Source organism: Rattus norvegicus, chromosome 12 (genome assembly GCF_021556685.1).
Source record: "Rattus norvegicus strain SHRSP/BbbUtx chromosome 12, alternate assembly SHRSP_T2T, whole genome shotgun sequence".
In the NCBI taxonomy this organism is placed as follows: domain Eukaryota; kingdom Metazoa; phylum Chordata; class Mammalia; order Rodentia; family Muridae; genus Rattus; species Rattus norvegicus.
In genome coordinates, this window is record NC_141545.1 from 25700051 (window position 1) to 25720254 (window position 20204).

The 20204-nt window shown below is 37.9% G+C and overlaps 1 pseudogene; it reads left to right on the forward strand.

Moving 5' to 3' along the window:
* The first annotated feature begins 8166 nt into the window (after positions 1 to 8166).
* Positions 8167 to 20204, forward strand: part of LOC148002273 (vomeronasal type-2 receptor 116-like) — a 32034-nt pseudogene continuing 19996 nt past the window's right edge.

Genomic DNA, 20204 nt, shown 5'->3' on the forward strand with positions numbered 1-20204 from the left:
AATACATACATAATACTGAGGAGGGAGGGGGAGTTTCTTTGTTTCTGTGAACACAAACTCAGTGATTCATGTAAATGTCCTTGGCAATCAGCAGAAGTTGGGAGACCTCATTCCAGAGGAGCTGAGCTGGAACCAGTTGCACTCACTGGGATTTTAGGACACAGTATAGAGTTCCTTCCTGGGCATACTCTGGGGAGAGGTACAGACAGGTACTAATGCTGAGGTGGGCAGCAGATAAGGAAGATGAAGATGATGATGTCATTCTAGGGGAGAAACATGAAGACAGATGGCAGCAGAGCAACTATGCAATTGTAAAGCTTTAGTTTCAGCCAGAGCCTCCTGTCTACACCACCAGCCACCTCCTTCTACCACCCTCTCTAGCATCTCCACTACTTTCCCCATGCCCCAGTCTGGGTGGCTTAATTTGGAGACCCATTTGTGTCTGTGTGTTGTCACTAAACAAGGAAGATCATTGATCATGTGAGTAAGGAGGTAATGACAAGAATAGAGAATAGTTGATGTGCATAATGAGGTTATCTGGTGGGTCAGGGCCCACAGAGACTGCAGTATGTGGTATTTGAGGGATGTCTCTGGAATGGAAGTGTCACAGACAAAAAGGAAATGTACAGCCTCTTCTATCCCACTGCTACCATTGTACAACCAAATTGGGTATAAAATCAGAAAATCTGAATGCTGTGGACACTGAAGTCTGAACAATCACTGATCATGGGCTGGGTGGGGCCGTAGTTATTCAGGATGGAATCTGGTAGACATTTGGTGGCATAAGAGCTGTGAAACGGTCCTTGCATGATTCTTGTCAGCATGAAGATGCATGTATGTGCAAGAGTGTGTTCATGTATATGGAGGCCAGATGGCAACCTCAGGCATTACTACTCATGACACCATCCAACATGAAGAGACATCTTGTATTTTTTGTTTGTAGGTTTTGTTGTTTGGTTGGGTTTTTCTGTCTCCTTGTTTTGGTCTTTGATTTTGTTTTGGCTTTTGAGAAAAAGATCTCACTGTATAGCCCTTGCAGACCAGGCTATCATCAAACTTATAAGGATCTACTATCCTTTGTGTCTCTCTCCCATATATGACCATTGAGGGCATGCGTGAACATGGCTAGACCAATATGGGTTTAATTGTTTTCATTTTTTAATATTTATTCTGTGCATGGCAGGGCACATATGTGCCACTGGACTCTGGGTTCCTACTGTCCAGTTGAACGTACCCCATGGTAACATGGTTCACAAAAGCTCCCTCTGTGCATGCAAAACCACAGTCTGTGCTTCCACAGAAAGTGTCCTGCCCCTGAGAAAGCAGCATGGCTACATGGCAGAGTCACTGCTATTGGTAAAACAGGATGGCAGTCCAGGAGACTGATTAAACCACACTGGACAGAAACATACCCAAGAGCAGGGTCCCAAGCAGATTCTACTGAGTCTAGACGCTAGGACAGAGACCATGACTTGGGATTAAGGATCCAGCAGTTAGCAGCAGTGTGGAAGGCCACAGGGGCAGGTAGGATCCTGGAGAATTCACCAGAGCCTCAGATCCAGCTTCTGACAATGACAATATTGTCAGTCCCCTCCTTCTTGGGTAGGTTAACAAGCAAATTACCTTTACCTAGAGATGGCAGAGAGTAAAGAAAATCTGGAAGAGCATCCTTGTGGATATCACTGACGCTAAAGATTTGGTTCCTGTTCTTGAATGCGCACTTGCCTGGCATGCAAAGACCTGAAGGGGATATGTAGGACTTTAAGGTCATTCTTGGATAGGAAATGGAGAACCTCAATAGCAAGTAGAGGTGTGGACAAGAAGATGGAGCACAGAGCAGAGGGAGCATTCTTACAGCCTGCTGGGCTTGCCTTGGTACCATGTAGCATGGGATTGCAGCTGGTATCTCCTCTGGTTGAACTCGTTGATAGCAGGTCTCCCAGGATGCAGGCTGAGCTATGGCCTGGAGAGTAGAACATAGATCTGAGATTGCAGGTAGAGATGTATATCCGAAGATCAAGCCCAGATAGAATCAATGTTACTGTTTCTTTTTTCATCATTGCCCTATGCTTTGGTCAATGTAAGTAACCTTGAATTTATGTTTCTGTTTTGGGTCATCCTCCCAGGAGAAAAATCATTCTTTGACACTATGTAACATGGGCATGCATTAAAATCTGCAGTTTTCCCACTGAATCTGTTAGCCTTTCTGTGTCTCTTTGCTCCTACCAGGAAAACGCTGAGAGACCTGGTAGAAGCAAGGACAGTTGGGCCAAACAGCCAGGCCAGACCCTGCCTAGAACTCAATCAGTCAAACTCTGCTGGGAATTGGCATGTATGTGTGGAAAATGATACCTAAAGCTGCACCAAAATCAGTTCTGCTACATTGTGCCATATTGATGTGGGCAGACTTCACTGCTTTCTAAGAACTTATTGATTTCTAGGGTCTGGGTCTTGTCTGTGTCTGGGATCCTGCTGCAGCAGGTGTCATGTTCATGATCTCTACTCCCATGAGAATCCCTATGGAGATGCATGATTAGAGCTGTTGCTGATTTTGAGTACCAAGGAGGATACTTTTGAAGTGATATTGATGAGACACAGATGAGTTAAAAGGAAGAAATATGGACGACATCTGTCACGATCCCTATACCTCAAAGCCTCAGTCCAAGAAGAGAAACTGGGGTGATATCTAGTGACTTTATGAAGGCCTCAGTTGGGACAGGATATTGGGAATCTATTTGGATGACTTTATCTTAGATTCTTACCAGAAAGAGATATAGAGACTGAACTGGGCACCTCCTGTAGTTAGGAAGGATTTTTAGAGGAGGGAGGAGAACATCAATCCATCACCCACAATATATCCAAGGAGGCAGATACAGGAACCCAAAATCAAAGGACAGACAGAGTCCGGAGACTCTTTGGTAAGATTGGGGGCTAGAAGTCAATATGTCAGAGAGGCCAACAATGTTCACCTAATCAACTAGCCTGGGGCCATGGGGAGCCACAGTGCCTTGGCCACCCACTGGGGGGCATACAGTACTTGGACCTATACCAGCTACACATTAGTAGCAAATGTGAAGCTTGGTAGTCATGTGGGTCCCATAACAAATAGTGCATGGGCTGTCTCTGTCTCTCTTCTCTGCCATTGGATCTCCTTTCCCTAACTTGAACAGCTTAATTGGGGCTCATTGGGAGTGAATGTGGCTACTTCTGGTGAGACCATATGGCATAAAATGGGGTGGTACTCTGAGAACTAGAGAAGGGGCAATGGGGGACATTTTTGTAAGGGTGGGACTGAGAAGAGAGGAAGGAGAGGAGTTGTGATGATGATGTAAAATGAATTTTTAAAGTAAAATAAATTAAATAAAACCTGTAAGATATAGTAGACTAGGCAAGAATCTACAGAAGATAATTGTTAAAAGTGTGACAGTGATGGAACTAATGAGAAGTGGCTCTGTTCAATTGATGGCTTCTGGTAGAGGTCTGGAAGGGGAAGGACACAGTCCTATTTAGACAGTCAGGTCACTGAGTATTTGATCATGCTCCAGTGACGATATGGATAACATCAGTGGACCTGCTTGTTTTGGGGAGGGAGAATCACAAGGAAGAGAAAAAATGGAAGGACTGAAAAGGGATTATGATAGGAGTTGATCACGGAAAACTCCAAGAGAATCTATTAAAATGTTATGTGAGAAAAGATTGAACATTTGGTTCCTAGCTCAGAGGACACTTTCAGAGGAAGTTGCTATGTGCTATACAGGATCCATAGAAGAATTTTTAAAAATAATTTATTAGTATCAAAGTTAGATAACATACTATGTCAGTCACTGTTTAGACAATACCATACATCAGATGGGAAACAAATGTTTGTTCTTTAAGTGTTCCATATGTCCCCAAAATGTGAGGTGCCAATGTGCAGGAATCTGTGAAGGAAAGGAATGCTCATATGGACACAAGCAAACAACAGTGTTTTCCCTCACACTAATCTGAGTGAGTTGATTGGAAACGTTGCTGCTCTACTTCTGGATGCTTTTCATGTTCATCATGTAACCAAACGTCCTGTGTTAGTACTGAATACCTGAAATATATCTGTTCTAAAATGAAAGTTTCTGAGTAGAAGTTATAGTTGATATATGAAATGTTTTATGTCAATGAATCCTTAAACAATCATGACTTTTATTTGTTCCACATTATGAATCTATGCCTGATTATTATATTATTATATGTAATAAGGGTCTTTGTGTGTGTGTGTGTGTGTGTGTGTGTGTGTGTGTGTGTGTGTGTGTGTGTGTGTGTGGTGTAAGGGGAGATTAAATGAATGTACATATATTCAGAGGCCAGAGGTATTTCATCCCTGGCCCTGGAGTTTGATGTGGCTCCTGAGTGTCTGATACTTGTGCTAGGACCTGAGCTCAAGTTCACTGTGAGAAAGGCCTGCCTACACAACTGTCTGTCTGTCTCTGTATCTAAGGCTTTATTTCCCTTTGTTGAAATTATGTATGAAATTTCAACAATATGGCTGCCTAAAAGAAGACATTCACAACGACAACATTAATTGGTAGCACAAAGCAAAAAGGACAAATCTCACAATCCCCAGCCTTACATGAATAGATACAGGCAAATAAGTACTACTGGGAGGGGGAATACATCATCCACAGATGTAAGATTCCCAAGTTATTATCCAAGGCCTACTTCTCAGTACTAAAAGTTATGCATGATATTAATACTAAACAAAGACAGCAAGTTTTATAGCTATTTCTTGAACCAACTAAAGACAAATGAAATCATAAACTTTACAGGTGAGTGGACAGAACTAGTGAAGACCATATTTATTGATGTATCTTAAACACCCACAAAGACAAACAAATCACATTTCCTGGAAGACTCCTAGCTCCCAATCCTTGACACATGGTATTTTCCTCATATATCAACAAGAACACTTCTCTTTGCAACAGATAGAGATGATTCCAGAAAACAGAGAAACAATCAAAACACAATGTTGTGGCACTAAGTCACAATGCATATGTGTGTAAAACATTCTGGCACCTAAACCTGAGGAAACATTGACTATGAAATAGGATAAATCTGTAAATGCCCGAGGATCAGGGAGGTGCTGTGTTATTATGTCTTCTATTAATGTCAGAATTAAAATACATTAATTTTTACCAACATGGCTTCCAAACATGAGCTGAACAAGGACAGTGCCAGTAGATATGCAAAATGGCTTGGGAATTCATGTTGTGCAATGACTTCAATGTGCTTTGAAGAATGATTTTTTTGTGCTGTTCCTAGAACATGTGTAGTTTGTGGCTATGAAGTAATTTTTTTCTAATAGAAAAACTTTGTCTTATGTAGTATTAAGTGTTTATGAGAAAACATAAATTGTTGGAGCTTGACTTTTGCTTCAACCAAACTCTCTCAGTGTCTGTGTCTCCCATGTTTACTGAATTTTATCATTGTATTAGAGCATGTGCTCCTGAGAATTATTAACATTTTCCCATGATTCAGGAATTATTTCCCTATAATATTTACATTTTTATTTCTGCAGCTTTAACATTTAATTTAAGAAAATTACTAAAGATAAAAGGGGTAACTTTAGTCTTTGTTTTTCAAATTTGCAGCTTTTTAGTCTACACTTCAAATTTAAGATACATTTTTAACAATTCTTCTGGAGGCTATGGAAACCTGAACTAGAGAAGAAACCTAGATGCAGAATATTACATTGTAAACATCTTGGATTTTCCATAAGGTCTTGGATATAAAGTTAAATCAAGACATTTTCTTCAAACATTTTACAAAAATCAAGAATGGATAAATTACTGGGGAAAAGAGGGAAAGAGGTATGGGAAACTTGTTGGCATACTTCTTAGAAACATTTTAACCAACATTTGATTCCAGTATTTTTACATTGTCATACTCATAGAACATAATATGTGGGCATTTGAGGATTGTTTCCACCATCAAAAGTATTTTAAATGAATTTCAGAGAAGGAACTGAAAATTTATTCTCCACCATGGTTCTCCATATGCTCATGTAGCACATTATAGATATAGAGATCAAAGTCTTATTTACATATAGTTTGGAAGAAATATATGTATTAAGTGTTCTATGGTGCCAGATATACACATAGTACTCTTATCTTAAGATTATATGTGTGATACTTCATACAGTTTCATGCCTTTTGATGATAAGAGGGTAAATTTTGTTTAATATATTACATTATAAAGAAAATATGTACAATTTTATTAGAAGTTGAATATGAATTCAAATATCTGAACTGACCAAACTCAATTATAAAAATGGGTTAAAAACACAAAATTAAAACGGAAAAAGAAAGTACTAAAATCAAGACTGAATTTCTGTTCTCTTTAAATATATGTTTCCATAATGAAGTATTATTCATATATAAACAAAAAATCATAAGGGTGTACAGCAAATTGTGTTAGGAAGAAAAGGAAACAGTGTTGTTTTATAGAACAGACACAAAAATACTCATTTCATTTGTATGTAAGTGATTATCTTTCTGTTTCTAGAGAAATAGTGTGAAGAATAGTGGTCACTAGAGGCTAGAAAAGTTGTGGGAATGTAATGTGATGGAAAGCGAGGAGACAATAAGAGAGAAATTATGGGGTATAAATCGATATCATTTGTCTGGGAGTCAGTCATGTTTTCTAGGTTCCTCCAAGACCATGGACCAATGCTCCAGCTCTACTCTGCAGAACACACTAATTGTCTTCGGCTCTGGCTGACTGTGTTCTACTGCTGTTGTTCCTGTTGTTCATGCCATGGTAACAGAACCTCTAAAACTGCTGGACTCCCTTACTGCAACTGGACTATAATTTATACAATAGTCTCTCCAGGGTGCTTTTTAAGGACTCTAGCCCTGCCACAGATTGGCAAACTTCAGCCTCTCTCCTTGACCCCTTCATAAATTCAAAACCAACACTTGAAGTCTCTTAAATTTTCAAGTTTGGCTTCCAGTATAAGGCCCAACATTGGTCATGTATAAAACATAACTTCTGTGTACTCACACTCAGAAAATACTTACCATTAGATTTTCCCTCAAAATGTAGGTCTCTTCTTCCTCAACACTGGTTTCTCAGCTCAAACTGATCAGTCTCCCAGCAAAGCAAATGATTTACTTCAGTATTTCGAGTAGCTTGTTAATTAAAGCTGACTTTTTGGCCCCAAATAAGGAGAACATTAGATTTTTCACATAAAAACATTCAGTCTTTGTTTCCTTCTAAAATCCACAAGTCAATCCTTTGCTCTCTGAACGCCTTTCAATTTTTATCTTTTAACCTCCTCCAGAAAAAAATAATGCATTTCAACTCTCAATGGCACTTCTAGACCAAACTTGCAAAGTCCTTACACAACAACAAATCCTAATCAAAACAACATTCTCAGGTATCTCAAAGTAATAACCAACTACACTGGTTCCAGCTTGCCTTAGTATGTAGTGGAAAATGGTGACACTATGTAGATGTACATACAGATGTCAATGTATATATAGCATATATGTATATGATGTACATATGCATATCAATCAGGAAATGAGTATCTTCTGCTGTGAAATCTGTGTAGATTCTGGGAATCCTGGAGAAAGCAGAATATCTCCACTAAACATTTTATACAAGACCCTCTTTCTCTGGAACAGAGAGGGGGGCACTGTTCCCTATTTATGTAGAGGGACCCTTTCAGGATAGATCCTTTCTTCACCAATCTAACTTTGAATCTTCAAGTATATACTAATTTCTTCTTATCAAATGGTGTTTGTGCCAATAGCGTATGGACACCTGTAGAAGAACCAATCTTCTGCATTTGTATTGGATTCTTATTTTATTCTTGTGGTGACTTCTTTTTCATTCTTGGATTTGAATGGCATAATAATAATACAAAATACTATGAGGGCATGATCTGAATCTCAGCCATGTTTTTTCAACAAGTGTTTGTCACTTTTAGAGAAGACCTCAGCTGTGAAGCCTCAAGGTACAAAGTGTTGGAATTTTCTCCAGGGGACTGGAAAAAGCTGCCTTGCAATGACTAGTTCAAAGGACTCCTATGTCTGTAACTCTTATAAACCCACAGAAGGGCCCACACATTCAGCTACTGAAAGTGAGCACCTGGCTTAACGGCAGATTACGTTTGTGCTCAAAGGAACCCTGACAATGCCCACTTGGATTTTTTTCTTTTTTTACCCTGAAGCTTCCTATGCTTCTGTGCAAATTGTTCACCCATGAGTGTTTTGTTTCTTTCATAGACAATGTATACCAGGATGGGGATATGGTGATCAGTGCATTCTTACCACTTTATACCTATCAAACCTCCCAACACACTGAAGGGGCAGAGAACAAAGACGTCAGTGCACGGTAAGTGTCTGCTGCCTGATCTACCTAACCACATTCTCCAGTGTGCACCTTTAACCATCTCATTATTTATTCCCAACAGCACTTCTTCCATCAAATAAGTTTCTCTTTCCATCCATTATCTTCTATTTTTATGGGTGTAGTCTGAGAAGAAAATCAATCTCCAGCCAGGTCCAACACTCCTGTCACACAGGACGAATGATGCAACTTAGAATCTTGTCTTGTGGGATAGGTACAGTTCAGTACTTAGGGTGACAGAACAATGTCCATTCTACAAAGACTTTCCACTGAATATTCCTTCGGTGCACTTCCTAATGTCGGTACAGTTGGGTGGGACTTGCTGATTGTGCCATATTTCTCAGGAGATTACCTATTCTATTTGGTTATTTCAAACTCTTTGAAGACAATTGTTTCCTTGCAGCTGTCTTCCCACACTTTGGTATTACAGGATAGATAGTCTAGGCACTGTGAGCAGACAGCAGTTATCTTTAAATTTTCTCTAGTATCTGAAGTATACCTGTACAGGAATATTCATTTGACACTAAGGAATGTCACCACAGCAATCAGAGAACTCTTTACTAAAAGAATGAAACGGACTTGCACAGAATTTGAACAGGTGACTTCTGGTGCTGTGAGTAGAGAAGGTGCTACAGAGAGCAGTAATTGTTCCTCCTGTCAGACACAGATGTGTCAAATGTTGCCTTTCTAGATATCTAGACAGAAATTCAACCTACATGCTTAGGATCTCTGATCTTCCCCCACAACTCCTAATTTTTGCTAATATATTTGCCTTCTCCTTTACTTTCTGTCATGTCTGTTTCCATTTTACTATCTGTAATTCTGCCGGTGGCATATGCTTGCTATTGTCATTGTGCTATTCTCTTCTCTGACTAGGAGAGTGATTAAGTCACTCATTTTAGACTTAAGTGAGCTTGTTTAATATTCTCTCTCTCTCTCTCTCTCTCTCTCTCTCTCTCTCTCTCTCTTTCCCTCCCTCCTTTCCTTCCTTCCTTTTCTTGAGTTTGATATTTTTAATTTATATTTCAAATGTTTCTCCCTTTCCAGGATTCCCATCAATAAACCCCCTATCCTGTCCACCTTCCCTGCTACTATAAGGGTGTTCTCCCTCCCCAACCAGACCCCCTTCCCACCTCCCTGCTCTAACATTTCCCTACACTGGATGATCAGGTCTTGGCATGACCAAGGGCTTCTCCTCCCATTGATACCAAAGAAGGCTGTCTTCTGTTACATATGCAGCTGGAGCCATGGGTATGACCATGTTTAGTCTTGGGGTTGTGACTTAGTCCCCAGAAGCTCTGGTTGGTTGGTTGGTATTGTTGTTCTTATGGGGTTGCAAGCACCTTCATTTCCTTCAATACTTTCTCTAACTCCTCCAACAGGAACACAGTTCTCAGTACAATGGTTTGCTGCTAGCATTCGCCTCTGTGTTTGTCATGCTCTAGCTGAGCCTCTCAGGACACAGCTACTTCAGGCTCCTGTCAGCATGCACTTCTTGGCTTCATCAATATTGTCTAGTTTTGTTGGGTGCATATATATATATGGGCTGGATCCCCAGGTGGGACAGGCTTTGAATGGCCATTCCTTCAGTCTCTGCTCCAAACTTTGTCTCAATATCCCCTCCTATGAATATTTTTGTCCCCCCTTTTAAGAAGGACTGAAGCAACCACACTTTGGTCGTCCTTCTTCTTGAGTTTCGTGTGGTCTGCTGCCACACCATTTCTGCAACCACAATATGAACTTTTTATTTTCTAGCATTTCAAATGTTTGTTTCCCCTGTAAGATATGATAGAGGAGGGGCTGGAGAGATGGCTCAGTGGTTAAGAGCACTGACTGCTCTTCCAGAGGTCCTGAGTTCAATTCCCAGCAACCACATGGTGGCTCACAACCATCTGTAATGAGATCTGATGCCCTCTTCTGGTGTGTCTGAGGACAGCTACAGTGTACTTGTATATATAAAATAAGTCTTAAAAAAATAAAGGGGTGCATTACCATTAAAAAGATATGATAGAGGAAAAGAGTATGCTCTCCATCGCTAGAGGTTTACAATGTTCATATTTATTTCATTGCTCCAATATGTGGACCCCAGGAACTGTGAAGTGTGCTTTAGACACAGACCTCTTGGAAAAGACCAGGATCATTGGGAATCCCGCACTCAGAATATCTGATTCAGTAGAGCCTGTCTCCTACCATCACTGGTATCTATCTATTTGTCATATTAAAGAAATTAATCAAGTTAATCATTAAAAGAAAAGGATGATTTCTTTTCTCACACACTTTATTGGCAGTGGTAATTATTTGTCCAGAGAAATCTGTTTAATCCTCAGAATATACATACACAGTATACTTGATGAACTTCAATTACGAAGGATTGAATGAACCCATATGCCATAGCCACATTCCAGAAATTTTACATCTCTCATTTGTTAAAATAAGTGCTCATGGATCCTTAGAAATCTGGTATTTTATAATTTTAAATTAATTGATTAAATTTAATAAAGGAAATGCCTCAAGACATAAACAAATGAATGAATTCAAGTGGAAACCAGGACATAAATCAGTATAAAGGTCCAACAGTGTTCTAACAACCAGTGATTTGTAACTTGATTATCAAGAGTTTCAAACACTTGGGGGTTCATAAATTCACTGAGAAAGAAAGAAATGAAAATATTGAACCTGGCATCATCAAATTGGAAAGGAATTTACAAGGCAATACAGTTGGTCTGTGGAGGAAATGGTAAATAAACTCTTTTTTCCTAATTATGGAATTTAGTCCATCTGAGGAATTTATTCTTCAAATACAATGAGAACATCATTCCGTTCCAAAACTTTGGATAATACATAACACAGAGAATCACAGTTATTATCTTACTTATACTTGTAGAGTTGACCTTATCATGAAAGTCCTACATCCAATGCATGGAATGATGTAATATTATATATATATTCAGCTGATGTATAATGTACCAGGAATTCAACATTTTCCTTTTATGGCTCTTATCTTAGTAAGAAATTTTTATATAATCTTGAATGTCTACTCATACAAAATATTAATGATGTAAAAAAAACAGGTACTAGTAACAAATCATAAATATATTTAAAGAAATTTTTAGTATACATAAAATTTTAAATTCTATTAAAATAAGTTATAAATACTATTGAAGATGGAGTGCTTAGTTTCATGTACAAAATATGAAAAGTAACTTGAATACTTAATACTGCATGATGTAAAATCTTCAATGGCTTCAGTGTTGATTATTATTTAGATACATTTTTCATTTTTCTTCTTCTAGGGATCTTCTTACCTTTATTATACAGCTTTCCACAAGATCATATTTTTTAATTTTTCTTTTCTTGGATAATATTTTATGTATTTACTTTCCTTTTTCTTTCTTTTTTTTTTTTTTGGAGCTGGGGACCGAACCCAGGGCCTTGTGCTTTCTAGGCAAGCACTTATGTATTTACATTTCAAATGTTATCCCCTGTCTGCCCTGTCCCATATTCCCTTCCCCCTTCCCCTGCTTCTATGAGGATGCTTCCATTTCCACACACCCACTCCATCCTTAGTGCACTGGCATTACCATACATTGGGGAAACAAGTCTTCACAGGATCAAGGGCTTTTCCTCCCATTGATATTGGACAATGTCATCCTCTGCCACATATGTAGCTGGAGTTATGGGCCCTCCATGTGTATTCATTGGTTGGTGGTCTAATCCCTGTGAGGTCTGGTAGGGTTTGGTTGGTTGATATTGTTGTTTCCTGTGTTGTTGCAAACCCCTTCAACTCCTTAAACATTTTCTCTAACTCCTCCATTGGGGTCCCCATGTAAAGTTCAATGGTTAGCTGCAACCATATTCATCTGTAGCAGTAGGACTCTGGCAGAGCATTTCAGTAGACAGGCACATCTGCCTCCTGTCAAAAAACAGTTCTTGGCATCAGCAATAGTGACTGAGTTTGCTGGCAGCATATGGGATAAATCCCAAAATATGGAGTATCTGGATGACCTTTGCTTCATCCCCTGATCCACTCTTTGTCCGTGTATTTCTTCCTGAAAGTATTTTGTGCTCCATTATGAAAAGGAATGAATCATCTGCTTTTTGGCCTTCCTTCTTCTTGAACTTCATATGATCTGTGAATTTTTCTCAGGTATTCAAGGCTTTTGAGCTAATAACCACCTAGCAGTGAGTGTATGCCATGTATGATCTTTTGTGAATGATTTACCTAACTCAGGATGTTATTTTCTAGTTTCATCCACTTGCCTATGAAATCCATGGAGTCATTGTTTTTGATAGCTGAGTAGTACTCCATTGTGTAAATGTACCACATGTTCTGTATCCATTCTCCTGTTGAAGGGCATGCAACTTCTGGGTATTTTAAATAAGGCTGCTCTGAACATAGTTGGACATGTGTCTTTGTTATACGTTGGAGCATGTTTTGGGTATATGCTCTTCAGTGGTATATTTGGGTCCTCAGTGAGTACTACGTCCAATATTCTGAGGAATTTCCAGACTGATTTCCAGAGTGGTTGTACCAGCTTGAAATCCCATGAAAAATGGAGGAGTGTTCCTCTTTCTCTACATCCTTGCCAACATCTGTTTTCACCTGAGTTGTTGATCTTGGCCATTCTGACAGGTGTGAAGTGGAATCTCAGGATTGTTTTGATTTGCACTTACCTCATGACTAAGGATGTTGAACATTTATTTAGACAGTTCTCAGCCACTCAATATTCCTCAGTTGAGAACTATTTGTTTAGGTCTGTACCTCATTTTTCATAGGATTATTTGATTCTTTGGTGTCTGTCTTGAGTTGTTTGTATATATTGGATATTAGCTCTCTATCAGATATAGAATTGGTAAAGAATTTTCCAAGTCTGTTAGTTGCCATTTTGTCCTATTGAAAGTGTCCTTTGACTTACAGAAGCTTTGCAATTTTATGAGGACCCATTTGTCAATTATTGATATTAGAACATGCATCGTTGGTGTTCTGTTCAGGAAATTTTCCCCTGTGCCTATTTGTTTGAAGCTCTTCCTCACATTCTCTTCTATTGGTTTCAGTGTATCTGGTTTGATATGGGGTCTTTGATCCACTTGGACTTGAGCTTTATACAAGGTGAAAAGAATGGGTCAATTTGCATTCTTCTACATGCTGACCTTCAATTCAACCAGCACTATTTGTTGAAAAGGTTGTCTTTTTCCACTGGGTATTTTTAATTTCTTTATCAAAGATCAAGTGACCATAGTTGTGTGGGTTTATTTCTGGGTCTTCAATTCAGTTCCATTGATCTACCTGCCTGTCTCTGTACCCATACCATGCAGTTTTTATCACTATTGCTGTGTAATACAGCTTGAGGTCAGGGATGGTGATTCCCCCATAACTGCTTTTATTGTTGAGAAGAGTTTTCATTATCCTGGTGTGTTATCTTTTCCAAATGAATCTCCAAATTGCTCTTCCTAATTCTATGAAGAATTGCATTGGAATTTTGATGGGGATTTCATTGAATTTGTAGTTTACTTTTGGCTAAATGGGCATTTTTACTGTATTAACCTGCCAATCCATGAGCATAGGAGATTGTTCCATCTCCTGAGACCTTTGATTTCTTTTTTCAGAGACTTGAAGTTCTTTTCATACAGATTTTCACTTGCTTTGTTAGAGTCAAATAGTTATACCATTTGTGGCTATTGTGAAATATGTCATTTCCCTAATTTCTCTCTTAGCTTGTTTATCCTTTGAGTAGAAGATGGCTCCCGATTTGTTTGAGTTAATTTTATAACCAGCCACTTTATTAATGTTGTTTTTCAGCTGTAGTAGTTCTATCATGGAATTTTTGGGGTCCCTTAAGTGTACTATCATATCATCTGCAAATAGTGATATTTTGACTTCTTCCTTTCAAATTTATCCCTTTGATCTGCTTTTGTTGTCTGATTGCTCTCGATAGAACTTCAAGTACTATATTTAATAGGTGAACAGACAGTAGGCAGCCTTGTCCAGCACCTGTTTTAAGTGGATTGCTTCAAGCTTTGCTCTATTTTGTTTGATGTTGGCTTCTGGTTTGCTGTATATTGATTTTACTGTTTATGTGGGTCTTGAATTCTTGATCTTTCAAGGACTTCTAACATGAAGGGGTGTTGAATTTTGTCAAATGCTTTCTCAAATTCCAATGAGATGATTATGTGGTTTTGTTCTTTGAGTTTTTTTAAGTAGAGGAGTATGTTGATGAATTTCTGTATGTTGAAACATATTTGCCTCCCTGGGATGAAGCAGACTTGGTCATCATGGAGGAAAGATTTGATGTGTTCTTGGACTTGGTTTGTAAGTATATGATTGTACTTTTGCATCAATATTCATAAGGGGAATTTGTCTGAACTTCTCTTTCTTTGTTGGGTTTTTGGGCGGTTTAAGCATAAGCATAATTATGGCTTCAAAGAATGAATTGGGTAGTGTTTTTTCTGTTTCGATTTTGTGGAACTGTTTGGACACTATTGATATTAGGTCTTCTATGAATGTCTGATAGAATTATGCACTAGGCCCATCTGACCATGGACTTTTTTGGTTGGAAGACTTTTAATGGCTGCTTTTATTTCTTTAAGGGTTTTGGGACTGTTTAGATGGTTTATCTGAGCCTCTTATTACTTTGTTATCTGGTATCTGTCCAGAAAGTTGTCCATTTCTTCCAGATTTTCCAGTTTTGTTGAGTATAGGCTTTTGAAGTAGGATCTGCTAATTTTCTGAACTCTCTCACTTTCTTGAATTTTGTCTCCCTTTTCATTTATGACTTTGTTGATTTGGATACTGTCTCTCTGCTTTCTGGTGTGGTTTGCTAAGGGTTTATCTCAAAGAACCATCTCCTGGATTTGTTGACCCAGTAAATAGTTCTTTTTGTCTCAATTTGGTTGATCTCAGCTTTGAGTTTGATTATTTCCTGCTGTCTACTCTTGGGTGAATTAGCCTCTTTTTCTTCTGGAGCTTTCAAGTGTGCTGTCAAACTGTTAGTCTATGCTTTTTCCATTTTTGAGGCACTCAAAGCTTAACACTGCTTTCATTGTATCCCATAAGTTCGGCTATATTGTGCCTGCATTTTCAATAAATTCTAAAAAGTCTTTAATTTCTTTCTTTCTTCTTTGACCAACTTGTCATTGAGTTGAGGATTCCTCAGTTTCCATGTGTATGTTGAATTTCTGGTGTTTTTCTTGTTATTGAAGAGCAGTCTTAGTCCATAGTGTTCTGACAGAATGCATAGGTTTATTTCAATCCTGTTTGTGACCAATTATTTGGTCAATTTTTGATAAAGTACCATGCTGTGCTGAGAAGATGGTATATTCTTTTGTTTTAGGATGAAATGTTCTATAGATGTCTGTTAAATCCATTTGTTTCATAATTTCTGTTAGCTTCATTTTCTCTCCATTTAATTTCTGTTTCCATGATTTGTCCATTGATGAGAGTGGTGTGTTGAAATCTCCCTTTCTGTGGTGCACTGTGTTTGTGCTTAATAAATTTTTTTATAGATGTTGGTGCCCTTGCTTTTGGAACATTAATGTTCAGAATTGAGAGTTCATCTTAGAAGATTTTTTTCTTATGCGGCAAAACACTGGGTCCTATTTATGTAGTCAGTCTGTTAGTCCATGTGTTTTTATTGGCAAGTTATGCCCAATGAATAGTGTTACACGTTATATTTCTTCTTAGAAGAGGATTTACATTTGTGTGGCTATATTCTTCTTGGTTTGTTGCAAGAAGATAACTTTCTAGAGTGTAGTTATCCTCCTTCTTTTGGACCTTTCTATTATCCTATGTAGTGTGTTTTCCTTCTTTGCGGTGAACAATATGTTCTTGATTATATTTACTTCAATGTTTTCCCTATTAGATTTACTCAATATGAAACTTAAAGTTTTGGTTTATCCTTATTTCCTCTACAGACTAACTGCATTGCCTTGTGAATCCCTTTCCAATTTGATTTTGCTAGGTTCAATGTTTTTATTTCTTTCTTTCTCAGTAAATACATGAACCCCAAAGTGTTCAAATTTCTTCATAACCAAGTTACAAATAACTAGTTCTTGGAACACTTTTGGAACTTTATACTGATTAGCATCCTGGTTTTCCCTTAATTTCATTCATTTGTTTATGTCTTACAGAATTTTCTTTATTCAAATTTATAAACATATGTAAAATTGTAAAATACTAGCTTTCTATGATCAGCTCTGGGTGACAAAACAACTCTTCAGACTCACAAGGAAATGCAGTGCTGTTCACTGCAACAAAGGAAAACACACTTTATATAAAAGGACAGCATTAACTTCTAAGCCCCCAGTTGTGTAATGGACAATACACAAGATACAGAATGAGCAAACAAAACGTTTTCTCATGGAGTCACAAAACTGTATAAGGACTGTTGAGGTAGAAAAACATTAAAAACTGTATAGGCTCTTACATATTAGCATTTTCAGAACCAAGCATTTAATATTGGAAGCCCAACCGATATTCCACTTCCTGGGGAAGACTATGCCTCCTGCACTCAGCATTCCTCAATCACCATTGCTGTATTTTATCTTGCTAAGGTGTCACAGCTTTTCACCTGTACATGTTAGCATGTCTATTTCTTATTATGTTCTGAATAATACATACAAGAAACATTATACAAATATGCAGATTAATTTTTTTACATTTATGCATATAGGTGTATGCATACATAGAGAGATATAAAAAGATAAATGAGAACACTTAGTAGCTACCAAAGGAATGCATGTAGATGAAAGAGTATGTAGAATTTGGAATATATAAAATTTCATACTTATGAACCAAATGGCCAACTTGCTTAAAAAAGAGAGCAAAAAACTATTTAGATCTTAAAGTATATTAAATTACATAATCTGAAAACAGAAGCATTGAGGTAGACAAGAAGTATAAGAGGTAGAAAATATCATCAAACACCTCAAATTTCACTAATTCATAATTCCTGTCTCCAGCTCTATACAGGCTTTGACAAGTATAACCTTGGACAAGGGCATAGAACATTTTTCATTTCATCTTTCATCAGGAACTTTTAGTATGTATTGGTTCAGTCTGGCCTTTCACAACCTACACACTTCCAATCCCTCAAATCACATTAAATATATTTTTTCAGTTTTATAACAGGTAGACATCCATGTTAAAGAAAAACATGTAGTTTCTGGTTGTTTCCTGAATGAAATATAGGCTTCTTCATCTATGCTCAAATATTTACAAAGGAATTAGTCCCCATAGGAGCTGCTAAACATGACAAAAACCTGTGACAATGACACATGAGCAATCTTGGGAAAGAAGATGCAGTTTGAACATTGAAGCTCTGAGGGGGTGTGTTCATTCAATATATAATAGTGAATGTACTCAATTGAATGACTCAATGTGATTTGAGATTATGCTCTAATGATTCCTAGGTTTTCTACACAGGATTGCTCCACAAAACTACCAATTTGTGATGGCCTTAATTTTTGCCATAGAGGAGATCAACAGAAACCCCATACTTTTACCTAACATGACACTTGGATATAATATTCACAGTGCTGGGGCCATTGGTAATGAGACTGTAGTAAGTTTCCTCAAGTGGCTCACAGAGCAGGACAGACTCATTCCTAACTATACATGCAAAACCAAGGGAAAATCTGTGGCTGCAATCACAGGAACAACATGGGAAATTTCTTCCTTAATTGGCATATTTTTGAGTCTTTATAAATATCCACAGGTGAGATTAGATGCATGAGAAGAAAGGAAACTATTCTCATTTGGTTCCATAATTTGTATACCATGAAAAATCATAAGGAAATGTTTCATTATGCATGATTCAAAATAATAGTAGTGGACTGGAATACAGCACAAATGTCAAGAACAGTTTCAGTGCAATCAGGAGGATAAAAGTTCGAATGCCATCTTCACACTTACACTCATGACAACAAACCAGATACAAGATAATCCCTGTGTCCATGTTATCTTCTCCACAGGGCAAAACACATGGAGCCCAAGGATGAAGAGAGACCCTACCTCAGAAGAATATGTGGAAAAAAGTAGAGAACACCTGCTGCCTTCTTTTAGCCTTCACGTTAATACATACTCTGTATTCACTGTAGAAGGCTGGTCACACACACTTTTACACACACACACACACACACACACACACACACACACACACACAGAGAGAGAGAGAGTCAATGAACCAGCTGTCCAAATACTCCTTTAAAATACATAACTTTAAAGCTACATACTTTGAGATGTTACTATATTCACATTTCTTCTGATTGAAATGTACATACAGGCCTTAAAATATACACACAGGTATTTTTTAAGAGAGAGTATTTAAAAGAGAGTATTTCAACTCATTTTCCAGAATCATATATCAGTACTAGACTTGACTTTAAGTAAAAATTTGGATCTCTAAACTTTAAGTGACTGTTTCATATGCAATTTTTCTGTGATTTCCAGAACCTCCTCATTAATGTCTATCTCTGCTTTCATTTTTACAGCTGAGCATTCGACTTTTTGAACAAAGTATGAATAACTCTGAGGAGTTTCCTTTTTTGTATCAGATGGCTGCCAAAGAATCTTCTTTGGCCTTAGGCATGGTCTCATTGTTTGTCCATTTCAAATGGAATTGGGTGCGGCTGGTCATCTCAGAGGATGAGAATGGTGTTAACTTTGTCACAGACTTGATTCCACAAATGGAAAGAAACACAGTCTGTGTAGCCTTCATGGAATTTATCCCAGTTACTCACATGATGGACCTGGAAAACACTTATGAATACCCTATTTGGATTATGAGAAACCCAGCCAAAGTTGTTATCATTTATGCTAACACTGACTCTTCCTTAGGTGTGCTGTTTAGAAGATGGGAATATATACTTCTGTGGAGAATCTGGGTGACCACTTCACAATGGGGAGTCGTCACTTCTATGAGACATTTAATTCTTGACTCATTCCATGGGACTCTCATCTTTTCAAAATGCCAGGGTGATATTTCTACTTTTAAAGAGTTTGTAAAGTCAGTGAGACCTTCCAAATACCCAGATGACATTTTTCTTGCAAGACTGTGGGAGATTTACTTTGGTTGTGCAATATCTAATGCTACCTGTAAATCATTAAAAAATTGTTCATCTAGAGGTAACTTGGGGTTGTTACCTTGGTACCTCTTTGACATAGCTGTAAGTACTGGCAATTACCATGTATACAATGCTGTATATGCTGTGGCCCACACCATGCACAAGATGCTTATTCAAGAAATAGACATAGAAGGAATGAAAAATGGAGGCAGCATGGATTTTCCCCCCTTGAAGGTAATGGTTTTTCTTTGGATTCTAGCCAGTGTCACCAATGTAACTTTTTAAAATTGGCCCATATGTACTCTAAACAAATTCAATGGGGGTCCTTTTAGAAAACAAGTTTTCTAGACTATTTTACTGACTGGAAGAAAAATCTATCCCTGAGTGAAATTGAGAGTCAACTTCCCAATCATATAGAAATGAAAACCAAGGAACAAAATGTTTCTGCTAAAGGCACTGGCAATCTCATTACCTTCTAACTTTCTTAACAGTAAAAACTCAATCTTTCCCCCACCTTATTCTTATATATGAAAAGGAGTGACAACAGGTTTATGATCCTAAAAATTGTAGAGTACCAGCAAGATATATATTCTTAAAATATCTCATGAAACTGTATCAACTATAGATACTTTCTTTTTTTTTATTAACTTGAGTATTTCTTATATACATTTTGAGTGTTATTCCCTTTCCCGGTTTCCGGGCAAACATCCCCTCCCCCCTCACCTTCTTTATGGGTGTTCCCCTCCCCACCCTCCCCCCAT